Raw genomic sequence first — 15,495 nt, 5'->3', positions numbered from 1 at the left:
CTTTCCTTATCCTTCCATATACTCCATAAAAAGCTTTCCATATATGCCATACATTTTCCTTATCTTTCCGTATACTCCATAAAAAGCTGTCCGTATACGCCATACAATTTCCTTATCCTTCCTTATACTCCATAAGAAGCTTTCCGTAAATGCCACACAACTTCCCTATATTTCCATAAAACTCCACATATTTTCCGTATGTAGCATAAGGAAAGTGTATGGAGTGTACAGAAGCTTTCATAAGGAAAATGCAGAATGTAAGGTCTTGCGGAAATATACATGTTTTGTAAGGTGCTTACGAAAATGTGCAATATTGTATGAAAGGCATGTGGATTGTTGCAAAAATGTGGAAACTCTATGGTTCTAATCACATTTTAAGCAGGAAATCCGAGCTCCATAAAGTTTTAAATGAATGCACAGTGACATATATAGTACAAAAGAATAACGCAGGCTAGTCTGTGTTGTCAGTCACCGCAGTTCGCCCTTTTCCAGAATGAATACAACTTCTGCAGATGACCAGGTGCTAAAGTGTGTCACACGGAAAATGTGTCATTCACAAGGAATGACAATAACTGTCATTTTACTTGCATGCTGTCACACGAAAACAAATCAAGCAAAAAAGCATAGCTTCAAGGGCTCGTTTTTTAATAGAAACAATAATAATGAGAACTAAATTCAATGTGAATGAACTTGTCAATAATAATGAAACTGTTCTCATTAACAATGGCAAAGAGAAATGTCATTTTAAAATATCGACCATGAGCTTAGCTCTCCTGAGCACCGACAAAAAAAATGAAAATCTATGAAAACTAATTGCATGTAGCCTAAAAATAATTTTTATTGATAGTATGTGCTCCTACAATATAAATGCAGCTATACACAACTTGCCACAGCTTCACCACAGAAACGAGGTAGGGGCAGAGGGAGTGGTCAGAAAAATAATTAGGTATGAGAGCACAACTGATATGTACAAACACATAATGGTGCTTATCACTGATGCACGGATGGTCGTGTATAGAGCTGGGTCGTTTTGAGATCTTCAAAAGCATTGTTTCAGACCACCATGCAGATTACGCTTCAATTGTAGTGCTACATAAGACACAACTTATGGGCCAGCCTTAATGAATAAGAAGATTATAGGTTAAACAAATGCTTTAAAATATATCATATCATGGCTGCATGGACACATACAAGCTATGTAAAGCGCAATAAAGTGAGGACGCATGGGCTTCTCTTGATGCTTCAGTTCTACATAGATGCTTCAACTGTGCTGCAAAGAAATTTAACCAATGTCTGTGTGTGCAATCACTACTGTAGAGCTTTGCGTCGGCGACACGCACCGAACGTGAAACCGCACTACGTCTGTCGTAGAAGCAGTAGGAGGCTGTCGTCTGCTGGAACAAAAACAAAACAAAGACCTGCGAAAATATTCATAAGTTGTAACTTGATTTTTGAATAACCGTTTATCACTTTTAAAGTTATTTTGCCAGATAACATACATTTTTTTCAGTTTATAGCAGCGACAGATGTTTTTTTTATTTTTCTCACACAGATATCCAAGTCAAATCCATTCACAGCTAAAGCCACATGTTGTTAGTCTTCTTTGTTTCTGTGGGCGTGCCGTTTCGATGCGTGTCTCATGTGTTCGCGCTGCTACACACGAGAGCACGAAATGTTAAATTTACGCAAGGAAGCGCCGTTCCTCGTTCGTGTGATGTGCTAAGATTGCGCCCTATTCCCGCGGTTGTCCGAGTGCGGATCAAGTGCGAGTCGTCCAAAGAATCGGCGGGTTGGGCGGGCGCTCGAAGGACTCCGATGTGACGCTGACGCCTGTGGTCGCTTCCCTCAGGACAGTGTGAAAGAAACTAAAGGTAAGGGCGACACTTTTTTATGTAGACCAAGTATGCCACTCAGTGCAAGTGTGTGTTGCTGCACTCGAACGAGGCGTCGTGAAACGGCAACCTTACGCGCCTTTGCGAGTGCGGTTGCCGATTCGCTTTGACAACGCTAACGCCAGCAGAGCCATGGCGCATCTACGCGGCCTTACTGGAGCTGATTCGAGACAACTGCGGCAACATGCATGTGTATGGTGATCGATTTTTTCATATGTGCAATGTAGTGAGGAAGACGCACACGGCGCTTGCTACGTTGTTGATTAAACGAAGCCTGCAGTGCCATTTGATGCAAAGAAGCATTTTGTTTACGTTCGCGGGTGATAAAATTTGTAACTTGGCTCGATTCACCTAGCCAACCGCCTAAGTGGGTTGATTAGCATACGTTCACGGTAGAGCGTTATTATGCCCCTAAACAGTGGCGTGTGCTTGTTGAAAGATATAATGTGTGTGCCTAGTGTAGAGAGAGAGAGAGAGGTGTTCGTGCAATCTGCTTGTGTACCTGCAAGACGCCTTTGCTTGTAACTAATAATGTACCGGCCAGCACCTACATTGTACGCCTGACTTTGAAGAAAACTTGCATGCACAATGTGAGATTTTGTAATCTGCCAGAGTTGCTTTTTATAAAATAATGCACTGCCAGCATGTTCAAAATATGTTTCGCTGCTGTGTGGCAGGGGTGCGGTTATCACGCTGTTGTGTAGTTGCTGATGCAAGCACTTATAGTTTTGATGCGTTAATATTTCTCATCTAAATCATCAGGTGTTTGGCTGTTTCAGCACAAACAAGGCAAAGAGAGAAGGAAGACGGGTAATGACAGGACCAGTGCCGACTTTTGTTTGCAGGAGAACGCCCATGTTGGTGTATTTATTGTGACAGCCTTTCTGTGTTGCTTTTTTGCCCAATTTATGCAACAACACAGTTGTTAGCAATATGAGAGAGAACACTGAAACTAGCTTTTCAAGATCATGGTGCCTAGTAACTCACTAAATGCCTAGTAACTCACAGCACAAAGTAACAACAAAAGACATCAGTATGATCAATGTGGATGAGTACAGCCTTGCATCTAAAAAATATATTGTGCAAAATGTTGCCTAAGTAGGAAATCTCTCTATGTTTGCAAATAGTGTGACGTCACTTCGAGCACCGTGCCAGCCATTCCCTCCCTCTGTGCAAGGGCGGGTTCACAAGGAAGTTGTTTGTGACGTTCCTGATAGACCACTGAGATGTATGCGATTCTAAACCTGTAGTCTAATATATACGTAATCTTTTGTACAGTTACATCGCTGCATCTGACACCTACAACTTATTTGCATATTTATATTGCTCCCTTAGGACCTAACACACAAACTTGTTGTTTGCATTGTCACTTCATGAATATCGAGCGGTAATGGTACTGAGTATATATGAAACAAGTATCTCTGCTTAATACATGAAGACATATGAGGCCTCCGATAAAACGAGTTATTCCTTTATTAGGCTTGCGTACTCGTCGGGGCGATTCATACATGCAGCTTCAGCAAATGGTATCTTCCAGCCCGGTGACCATGCAATTTTTTTCTGCACACAGCGCAAACACCGAAATGTACCCCCTCGCAGATGGTCGCGTCAAGTGCATATTTACCTTGACTAAAATGTCGAATCAAGTTTTTTCATCGACCAGTCCCTACCATGAGTGCTAACGTCTTCGCAAACAAGACACATTGTTATTGACACTGCACACACCACACACAATATGCTCAGTTGAACCAATATTCTCAATACCTTTCAATGCACACTACATGCCGCAATCAACAGTGCACATTTTTGAAGACTATGCCGCTGTTCCTCGCACGGGCCACCACGTGTGTTCACTTCTTCAAGATAAACAGACAGCGTGGCAAATATTTTACCACACAGTTTACCACACAGCTGGATGTTTGCTGACACATACTACAGCTAATGTCAACATTGTAACGTGAAGTGTAAGCTTTGAAAAATTAAAACTTGCCCCAAACACCGCACGACTGTACCGGGCTGAGCCACCAGCGGGAGTTTTTTTCTAGCCACACCTTTTACATGTACCAGTGACATCATGCTGTGACGTACCTCGGTAGGGGCCTATCGCTGCGTACTTTATGCGAATGAGGGTCCTGTTAGTGAAAGCAGGCATTGTTGATTCCGTAACTTGTTCATTCCCAACTGGACCTTCATTTGCATGAGTTGTCTGACTGATATTCAGGCGAACTTTTGTGTAATAAATTATACAGTTGGCAGTCTGTGCTTGCTCCATACTGTTGTTACTGGTGTTTCTCGCTGTTACTTTGCACTGCTCATTACTACTGACCTACAGAAACTAGCCTATCTTGCCGCTGTTTTGGACAAGATGCAGCTGGCAAGTGTGATAGTGTTCATAACTCTAAATTCTCAAGCAAAATTTATCGTTTCATATTCAGTTAGTTGCATTCATATTTGTACATTATGAGAAATCATTGATTAAACATGAATCCGTGTTCCTTCAGATAATGCTCACAACTTTTATATCAAATTGCATGGTGTTTATAAAAAACATGAGTTTTAGCTAAACTTCATGCTTTTTTCTCGAACAGCTGACAAAACGCTAATACTTGCTTACTTGGCATGAATTAGACTTTGTTTGAAATACATTGCAATTCTTCACCGAACTGCCAGTACACTTCCCATTGGGGGAACACTTAATAACCATAGATTGATTAATTAAGAACGAAAAGAAAGAAGCGGCTGGCCGAGATACTTGATATTGGTATCCGTTTTGCTACCCAGCACATTATCATGCAAACTTCCTATAGAGTGGTTATGCGTCTTGCATGTGTGTCTGTAAACCAAGAACTTTGGATAGAACTATATCTATCTTACAAATGGTTTGAGGACTGTGGAGGCTGTTGGGCTGCTTAGGAATATGGAATCCCTGGACATGTGTTCAACCTTGCTGCATCAGCTCCTTGATGTTTTCACGGCATCTTTACAGATGTGTTGGGTGAGTAAAGCAAGCACGTTTCAACACAAGGAAAAGTATAATATGGCAGCACCTCTTGTGCGTGCCTTACATCCCAAGTATATAAAATATTTATCTTGCACCTTGTGGCCTGTACCTTTTAAAGAGACACTTCTTTTTGCTTTATATTTGAGTCTTGATGCATCGAAAGCAATGTACTTATGTTTGACAGCAAGTGATCTTGAACAAATAACTGATCTCAATAATGACAAAACACCCTTCATACTTGGTCCTTAGCATAAGCTAGCACATATCTGTAGCAGCTTCAATTATTCATTTTTTGCTGGGATGATAATGGGCAAGTAGCAAAGGCAAGTTAAGATTGGAGTGGTCGGTGACGTCTGTCACCGACCACTCCAAACTTACTTGTGGCCACATATACAATGAAGCCACATGACGTGCATTCTAAATAAGATTACCATATCACATTTCACTGCATCTTAATATGTGCCAAACAAGTGCAGATATCATTAGCTTGCCACTATAAAGGGATCCTAAATCAACACAAGGTTGAAATTTAGTCGTGGTGTTGCAGCTGTGTATTCTTTATTCTTTATTCTTTATTCAGTGAGTACCCCGCTTTGCTCAAAGGCGTTACAGCAGGGGGGTTACAGACTGGAATAAAACAATTCTTCGTTTATACAGCACACTTGCTCGTCTTGCAACTGGTTCCAATCTCTAATGGTCATCACAAAAAAGGAATTATAAAACATGGTCGTTCTTGCTCGATACTCTTTCACTTTGCGTCGGTGGTCATGTCGACTAGATATGTAGCTGGGTTCACTGAAATAGTTATGACGGTCAATCCCAGTCCGCCCATGAAAAACAGAAAAGAAAAACTTCAAACGCAGTTTTTTCCTGCGTAAAGAAAGCAATTCCCAACCCAATTCAGCTTTCATAGCACTGCAGCTGTCTCTCCGCTCGTACCGCCCTAAAACAAACCGCGCAGCTCTGTTTTGTATTTTTTCAAGCTTATCAATCAAGTTCGCCTGCATCGGGTCCCACACAGGACATGCGTATTCCAAAATCGGTCTAATACATGTGAGATAGGCCGTATTTTTTAATGTTCGGGGTGCCAATCTTAGGTTCCTCTGAATGAAATTTAGAGCCCTTGCCGCTTTGCTAACAACGTGATCAACATTGGCATTCCATGAGCAATCATGCGACAAAACAACGCCAAGATATTTGCATGTTGGTTCGGTAATAACAATATGCGTATCTATAGTGTACGCCGTTACTATTGGTTTCTTTTTTTTGGAAACACGCATATGAACGCACTTTTTGGGGTTTAGCGTCATTTGCCACTTCTGGCACCACTGTACAATACAATCCAAATCGTTCTGCAAATAAGCACAGTCACCTTTGTTCTGAACCTGTCGATATAACACACAATCGTCGGCAAATAAACGCATGCGCGACGAAATACCCACAGAAATATCATTTACAAAAATAAGAAATAAGAGAGGCCCTAGGACAGAGCCTTGGGGCACGCCTGATGTAACGTTAACATAGGATGAACACTTCCCATTTAAAAGAACGCATTGACGCCTGTTCAGCAAATAATTGGTTATCCAGATGAACACATTTGGGTCGAAATTTAGAGTCTGTAATTTAGCCAGGAGAAGAGAGTGTGACACGGTGTCAAAGGCCTTTCGAAAATCTAAAAACACGCAATCTGTTTGTCCACCTTCATCAACGTTGGAAGCCAGCTCGTGAAAGAACTCTACAAGTTGCGTCGTACAAGAAAAACCTTCACGAAAACCGTGCTGCTCATTTATTAATACATTATTATCAGTAAGATGGGTCAATATGTGCTTGGATAAAATGTGCTCGAAAATTTTGCATGCCACTGACGTCAATGAAATGGGTCTATAATTTGTTACATCTTTTTTTGAGCCACCCTTATGAACCGGAACAACATGAGAAATTTTCCAATCTTCGGGTAGAGTTCCCGTTGAAAGGGATTTTGAATAAATTATATAAAGGTAAAGGGAAATTGGCAGTGCACATCGCTTTAGAATACGAGGAGAGATGCCATCAGGACCAACTGCTTTGGATTCATCTTGGTTTTCTAGAAGAGAACATATGCCACGGACACTCAGTTCTACCGGTGGCATCAGCGGAATCGTGGTTGGGGGTGGTTTTGAAGGAACGTCAAGCTTGGGCAAGAACACAGACTGGAAATATTTGTTTAAACAGGTAGCTTTTGCTTCCTCATCAACTACAACCATATTATTAAAGCTTAGTTCAGCCACTCCAACATGATCAGTCCCACACTCTTTGATATAATGCCAGAAACACTTTGAATTAGTTTTCATTTTATTGCTGAGCCCTTCGAAATATTTCGTTTTTGCGCTTTCCACACATGATTTATACTGCTCCGTTAATGCTTGTAATTCTTTCACGTGGTCATTGCTTCCAGATTTCTTTAATTTACCAAAAACCCGTCGCCTTTTCCGGATTAATCTCAAAATACCGGACGTCATCCATGGCTTCTTGCGTTTACGAAGCTCTCCGGCTTGTTTCGCAGGTATATACTTATCTACGAGTGCTAACAACTTGTCCTTAAAGCTAAGCCATAAATCATTCATACTGTAGTGTTCAGATAGGCATTCAAACACGGGCAAATAATCTTCTAGCTTTTCAACTATTCTTGTGTAGTCACCCCTACTGAACAGAAAAACCTTTCTTGCCGCACTATTTGAGGTGTTTTTACATTCTTTTTTGATTTCTGCAACAACAGCCATGTGGTCGCTGATTCCTGGAATAACATTGACATTATTCACCAAACTACAATGGATGCATAGCTGTGATAATTTGTCTATATGTTTTCGATAGCAATGTTCCACACATTGTACGATACAAAAAAGGTCCTCGCATATTTCGCTTTTTTTCCCTATGCTTCTTTCTTGACTCTTCCTGCCATGTGCTCCTCCTCACTGTACAAGGAGCAAGAGCAGTGGGCACACAAACACGTATTTAAAAAAATGTTGTAGGTGAGCACTGAGAAGCTGAACACTTCCAAAAGGCTCAAAGAGGTAAAGGTGTTGTTTCTAGCTACTTTTTGGCCACCCATAGCTTGTTGTGCTGCTGCAGTTAAAATTTAAAAATTTTTTGGAGGCTGTTCGGCACCCATAATTACAGTTACATACAGAACTAGGTTTCAATGCGTAAGCAAAATCTGTTCACTCTAAATCAATCCTAATGATATCTGAAATTCAGGAAATATTCACAGAAAAGCTCAGGAAAAGGCTAAGTGGTTGCCCCTTGAACGTGAAGGAAATACCCTTCTTCTAAAAGGTCAATAGACAGTCTAGTAGTCTCGATATTACATGCACTATAAAATATTCTGGTGTGGTGCTTTTCATGCATGTTATAATGAGAGGGGTTTTTAATAGAACTGTTGTCACTTTGCCCTGCATTGCTGAAATTGTTCACTTAGTTATAATACATCAATCACTTTATGCCTTTTTATTTTATGCAAATGGTTTGCTTACCCAGTCGATTTAACTTGATTTGGATAAAATCAAAAATGATCTGAAAGTTTTTTTATTATACAGCAGGTTTATTTTTAAAATATGCGACCATTGATGTGAACACAGTTGGTGGCGTGCTTGACTAATCCTTTGCTATCACCACTCTAACTACACCTGCTACAGTGCATAATGTGACAAAAGTAATGGTACTTAACATTACTGGCAGCATACACTTTTATGTCTCAAATTGTGTTAAAAAGCCTGGTGAAAATGTGTGTACTTTTTTTTTGCTCCAACTAAATATTCTGGTCTACTCCAAGTAGCTTCCGCTCTTTTAAGGTCCTCAAACTATTAGGTGTTCAAAAGAAGTATCAATGCTATATACTTTCTTTGTCAGCCTACTCACCACTCTAATAATGAGAATTACCCCACAACATTACCCAGTAACTTATAGGGATGTTATAAAAAGTAATGTCAATTCAATTGTCGAAAAACGTTGCCAAGTTACGTTTTCGTTCACTTTTCTTTTCACAATTTTGTTAAAGTTACTTTCTATAACATCCCCTATAGTTTGTTTGGCATCCTTTTCTGCTAGTTCTTATTATAATGTGTTCAACGAAGACAACAAACCCCTAAATTTATAGTTCTTTCAGTTACTCATGAATCTGAAACAGTGAATCTCAGTAATCTTAGCGGTGTGTGACTTGTTTGTTTTTTTTTTGATCAGTTGTGCATGTGTTCAAGTACATGCCTTTAGCTGGGAGGGCGAACCATTGCCACCTCTTGTGACTAGCAGATTTTCTGAGAACTGACAGATGCATAATGCTGCCAAAGAAGTATAGGGGTATTGGAAGTAATCGTAACGTAATTGCAATCGTAATGTAATTGCCAGTAGGCAAAAAAAAAGGTGTCCCACACTCTCCATAATGGTAACAAGCAGCGCTGACTGACTCTTCCATGTATAAAGGCACATATATACTATACTAAATGGAAGAGGGATAGCCGCCATGTTAGCTCAGTTGATAGAGCATCGGACATGTTATTCGAAGTTCGCAGGCTCGGTCTCTGTACAGGGCAGGTTATCTTTTTTTTCTTCTACTTTTCTTTCTTCCCATTCACAACACTTCTACTCTTCTTGAAGATTTTCTGGTGTTAAAAAGGTACCTTATAATCTGAAGAGGCAAACAGAATGTGCGAGTGTACGAGTTAGCTCTTGTAGTGGTTACAAGTAAGATATGTTTTGAAGAATAAATCATTCTGCCACTCGCCTAAAAAATGGCTACAGGACATGGCGCTGGATGCACTTTGTTATTTTTGAATCAGGCTATCTTGTATTCTATTTTTATAAATTACATGGGATACACATGACGGTATCACACACTTTATTGCCACAAAGATTATGCAGCGAACAATGTTATAAATGCGAAATTGCATAAGAAAAAGGTGAAAACTGCACCCTCAACAAGAATGTACAGGGAGCACAGGGTGCAGGCGTCATTCCTTCTGCCCGTGCTATACAAGTGCGAGCTGTTTTCACCTCATTCTGACCAACTAACTAGATTGAGATGTGTTGTTATACTGCAAGAGGATGCTCCGCGGGAAACTATGTCTCAAACTCTGTGTGTGTCTTTCAACCTATATGGTGCCCGGTTCAAGAGTTCATGCAGACCAGATCGTGTAAAACAGGACCGTGTAAAATGGACCGTGTAAATAAAATAAAATGGACCCTGTAAATAAACAGGATCGTGTAAAATGTCGTTTTCGTGTGCAACTGTAGTTGTGGTTGTGCTGAATGACCTCTCTTTATATACACTACATAACAAACTTGCTCCTTTAGAGTCGAGTGCATCTTCGGATCGATTGTAAATGTTTGCATATGCGAGGCCTTAAGTTTTATAAGAAATTCCTCAGTGTGCCACGAGGAAATGTGTGTTCAGCGAAAATTTGTATATCATTATATACAACTCTTAAAGCCTCGTCTACAACTTTGTGCAGGTTGACCTTGAGCTGAAAACGAGGAGCGGCAGCAGCCCCCAGAAAAGAGCAAGCATTATGCAAGCTCCCGAAGCTCTCTTCGACAGGAACAGCGAGGTCACTGTGGGGCATTGAAAACCATTGTAAGGAGTGCCTTATCAGTACACTGTGCTGCTCTTTCATCGCGGAAGACGAAGTTGACCACTCCTAAGGAACTTCGCGCTGTGTATTATGAGTGCTTCAGTGGTTTTGTTTTTGTCCAGCCAGCAGTTAAGAAATCATGTGTCAGATTCAGCTAGGATGGCTAGAGGGAGTCAAGCAGGCATGCTTGGACATTTGTCTAGCCAAGTAGTGCCAATTTTCGCACTGGTCCTGTTGGAGTTACTGCCACAATCACAGAAGCTACGTCAGCTCTCTAAATGTACAGATGTGTCAAGGAAGATTAGCTGCATTAGGTTTTTCTATAACTGATAGCTGCCAACATTCTTCATTATACAAGAGTTTTGTTCCTCACTCATGGGGGTAAAGCCCTCTACAGAAAAAATGCAACACGTCTACTTCCAGAAGACTCCAAGGCCCTACTTGTAGGTTTTTTCTGCTTGTATCATAAGCACCTCGTTTGGGGTACATGAACATTTTATAAACATGTACAGCGAAAATTTTGTGTGGCTGGTCGTTTTGTCGTTATCTTGTTCCTCGCGGTATTCTTAAGCATGTTGTGCATTATGTTGTCAATCTGGTTCATGAGCATAGAAGACATTACGAAGTTTTAGGCTGCAGTATAAAAAGCCTGGAAGCAAGCTATCAATAATTTTTTAACAGATTTCCTTAATCTGATACATGATACATCACTAAACTTTCGTGCGTATTCATCAATGTAAGCTCGTCTTAGTGTTTTAAAAAATGAAGATGTGAGTCTACAGATGGAAAGATCTAGTGGGGTAATCAGGGTGAACAGTAGAAGTGCTTCAGACAGGCTGGCCGATGTTGCGATAGGAGGACCTATTTTTTAGAAGTCACCTTGTCATCCTTGGCGTGTTAGTTTAAATGGGGTCAGTGATTACATCATCTTTTGGTGTAGGCGTGTGTGCCTGTTGGAAATGTTTGTCTGAAAAAAAAAACCTATAACGCAGAAAAGTGCAGCCCTTGCTTCTTTTAAAGTTAGATTGCGCTGATACAAAGTGTTCTCCTGTCGAAGGTTGGGAGTAAGGGAAGCAAAAAAAAAGATAAATGACAGAAAAGAAGAAAAAGAAGAAAGAAAAGGGGATGCAAAGTAAAAGTAGTGCTAAACTGCTCCTACTTTGCATTCCTCCTTCTCATCTTTTTTTTTCCCTTGTTTTCTTTTTTCACCTTTTTGTTACATTTGCATTGTCCCATCTAGTATGACACATGGTTTTGCTATAGCAAAGATGCCTATGTGGTGTTGGATTGAACAGTGCATTGTGCTTCATTCAGTTAATTACAGACTGATCAGTCTTGCAATAAGTGCTTCCTGTCGATCACCACACATGTTCAAATGAAAAGTTTGTGCTTGGCTCTTAGTATGCTGGTATATAGCTTGTGTCTTGGACTACTCAAAATAAATTTTATTTTGCTGCTGTTTATGGGAATGAATTTATCCAACATGAAAATATCTTGCCTTGTGAACTTTGTCGGACCTGCCTTTCTTTTTTTTTTCCTATGCAGGCATTGTATGTGAGGGAGGCAGTAACAGAGAGGTGATAGCTTGAGCTTCGGAAGAATAAATGCTTGCAGTGAGGCAATTACGCATCAAACATCCCAGCCATTTTGCCAACCGTCCTAAATGTGTTTTGAAAAAAAAAATATTGTGCTCGTTTACTGTATTTTTCTGAAAACAGCAAAATGGTAAAGTATATCGCAGAGAACAAAATATTAGGCCACGTTGGTGCCTTCCCGACTTCCCAGGATGTCGTCTGGGTGTTGTTTGTAAAAAGTAAAAAGTGTTTCAAAAATACTGCCTCTTCTACACCAAATTCGGTCTAGGTATTAAGTAAAGGTGATTGTGTGTAGTGCATGAAGCTCAGTAATATTAGTGCAATTTTTTTGCCACATCAAAAGCAAGGAAGCAGTTCTCTTTATATGGCAAGTTATAAGATTACACTTTGTCTTAAAGTAAAAATGAATTTTTGAAAGTTTCTTATGATGGCTGTTTTCTGCAATTGATATACGACAGCTTCCGTTCCGAAGTTCCCCTTGGCCCTCAATAGGAGACTTCAAAAATCATTTTCCTCTTTTAAACAAAAATTGCAATGATAACAATTGCCATATAACAAGAAATGTTTATTTGCTTTCAACTTACACATAAACGTAATTTTCAATTAGACAAACACACAGCTCAAATTGCATCTCAATGTTGACAAAAACAATTATATAGTGATATTTGTAATCTGCACCTAACATTATTTTTTGTGTGAAATATAACTTCTGAGCAGGGAGTAGTTGTGGCTCAAATATTCAAACAAGGTGCAGTATTGCCATACAAGAAATGCAAACGATAAACAGTTTGGCTGAATTATTCAAAGCCTATGTAGCGGAAAAATAGCACTAATGTTACTCGGCTTCAAATACTTTAAGAAGCACCTTTACTTAATATGTAAATCAAATTTGATATGGCAAGAAAAAGCGGTACTTTGAAATTTTTCTCACAAATAACACCCGCACGACATTCTGCGAAATTCTGAAGGTACCCACGTGACCACTACTTTTTTCTCTTCAAAACATTTCTGCAAATAACTATTTTCAGAAGAGTAAATTACCATCATTTTTTAACTATACATCTGTGATGGTCGTCAGGCAGTATGGTTTGTATGTTTGGTGTAGAATAGCCTAGTGCGAAAAACATCAAATGTCGGAGCATCCTTTGACGCTCGGGCAATTTCGAAAGCATTTGTTTGTTAGCAGCAATTCAGTTAAGCCCTTGTCTTTATGCTTACGCGCAGAAACAAAACACAAGTAACCAAAGTAGTCCTAAGAGACATGCAGTCTCGCTGTTCATAGGCTTGTGGAGCATAATTTAGTGCAAGCTTCCCCATTTTTTAAAAATTCAGATTCAACCAACAGGTTTTGGAGGCACAGTGCATTTTCAGCTAACTTGTTTCACACCAGTTACTTAGATAAAAAACGGAAAGTAGAGGTTGAAATACCAGTTTAAAGGCATTGTAGGTAATAACAGAAAGGACTTCTTTCTTTTTTGTGTGGTGCTTTACCTGAACGCTGTGCTTTTTGTGGTATAGTTCATTGTCTAGTGAACATAGTCCTTAAAAACTAACATTAGCCATGTTGAGGTCGATTTCTTGGTTATAGTCATAGTAGCCATATTAAAAATTATGACTTCAAACTTGATTGTTCTTTTGAAGATGTTTTCTTGCATAATGATACTTCAGAGTCTTAGTCAATTTTGTTATAAGAAAACGTGATGTCATAATAGGGTCACTTTTTGTAGAGTCGTTCAGTTCTACCTTACCTTTTACATTCCTAATAGAGCAGTTATTTTCAATATTGGTATTTGAAATGGAATGAGCATGCTGTATGTAGTAAGGTGTAAGCAATTACAGATAGCACATGAACCCAACTTTTCTGTTGGCAGTTTATTTCTGTTATTCTTGATTTATATGTCAGGTTTTACGTCCGAAAAACCACTATATGATAATGAGAGACGCCGTAGTGGAGGGCACTGGAAACTTCGACCACTTCCGTTCTTTAACGTACAGCCAAATCTGAGCACACGGGCCTACAGCATTTTTGCCTCCATCGGAAATGCAGCCGGGATTCGATACCTCGACCTGCGGGTCAGCAGCCAAATTTCTTTTACTCTTGCTCCCCTATTTCTGTGCAGTTCGGTTATAGTTGTCTGGCTTGCACAGATTTTTAATGGCACCTGCCTGATCCTGCTTGCTTTCATGGTGATTTTAACCTTCATAATTTGCATAGGTTTACCTCTCAAAATTGTTCAAGATGCCAATTTTGTGCACAAACTGTATAGTATAAAGGCAGCAGATGTACACGCACACACTAATAAATCTACATTGAGAGCTTTCACTGGTAGTTCCTGAAGTCTTACTGTGCAGGAAGCATTTAAATCATAATTTTATAAGGACATATCAATAGATTATCTCTACCATTGAAAATCGTGACAACCTAGTTATTTTCGCTGTGATAAGCATGTTGTTTTCTTTATTGTGGCAGTACTAATTTATACACTTATTTCTTCTATTATTCACATATGCACAACATGAAGGATTGTGCGCTTTTCATTTTCAGTTTCATTATGTGTGTTATATTTATTGTGCATGTGAACTAAGGTGCTAACATGTGTCTCTGACATTATTTGTGCCAATTATTTACATTTCCAAGTGCCTACGAAGGCCACATGAGTTCTGTGGCAGTGACCTCCCAAATCTACAGTGGTGCCAGAGCCTCAAGCAGCATTTCACCGATCTCCACAAGGCGTTCATGAGATAAACACAGCGCCACACTTTCACAGTGCTATGATTATTATTTGTGTTCAAATATTTCATTCCAAAATAGCTGTTACAGTGTGTTTTGTGCCACCATCCTGTGGCTTAGGTGGAGCTTGTGAAATTACGGTGTAGTCACCTCAATTGTGTACCATCAACACTGCAATGTCGCTATTCACAGCTGAAGCATACAGACAAATAAAAAAATATATTGATTGTAGCAGGGCTGATGTGTATAATAATGCTTCTCTATTGCAAATAATAACTTTAAAGTTCTTTATGTCTTGCATAGAACTCTGCATTAGTGTGTTGCAATGTAACCACCATTTATGATCACTAGCTTGTTAATTGAGTGGCTTTGTAATGTATTTTAGTTAAAAACTAATTTTGCTTCCGCAACACGACAATTAGTAAGATGCCGATAATTCAATCCCTCATCATGCATATTTAAGAAATATTGTGATTTGTACACAGTATTGCATATACGCAAGATGTGGGCGTCTATTCAATTTACACATTATATTGCTTTGCACTAGATTCAGACGTAGCTAGCACACATTTCAGTTTTTCTGCATGATACGTCTTTCCATAAAATGCGGAGTCCGCATCATGCGTCTCTCCATAAGATGCGGAGTCCGCATCATACGTCCTTCCATAAGATG

General features: G+C 39.6%; 1 long non-coding RNA gene across 1 annotated transcript; it reads left to right on the top strand.

The window, feature by feature from the left end:
- Positions 1–240: 240 nt before the first annotated feature.
- LOC142818100 (uncharacterized) lies at positions 241–11,957 on the top strand. The gene is made up of 2 exons (XR_012895569.1): positions 241–1,871; positions 10,377–11,957. It is a non-coding gene; the product is annotated as an uncharacterized LOC142818100 (long non-coding RNA).
- The last annotated feature ends 3,538 nt before the right edge of the window (positions 11,958–15,495 follow it).

The sequence above is a fragment of the Rhipicephalus microplus genome, chromosome 5 (genome assembly GCF_043290135.1).
Source record: "Rhipicephalus microplus isolate Deutch F79 chromosome 5, USDA_Rmic, whole genome shotgun sequence".
Classification (NCBI taxonomy): Eukaryota; Metazoa; Arthropoda; class Arachnida; order Ixodida; family Ixodidae; genus Rhipicephalus; species Rhipicephalus microplus.
This window is presented reverse-complemented; position numbering and strand designations above follow the sequence as displayed.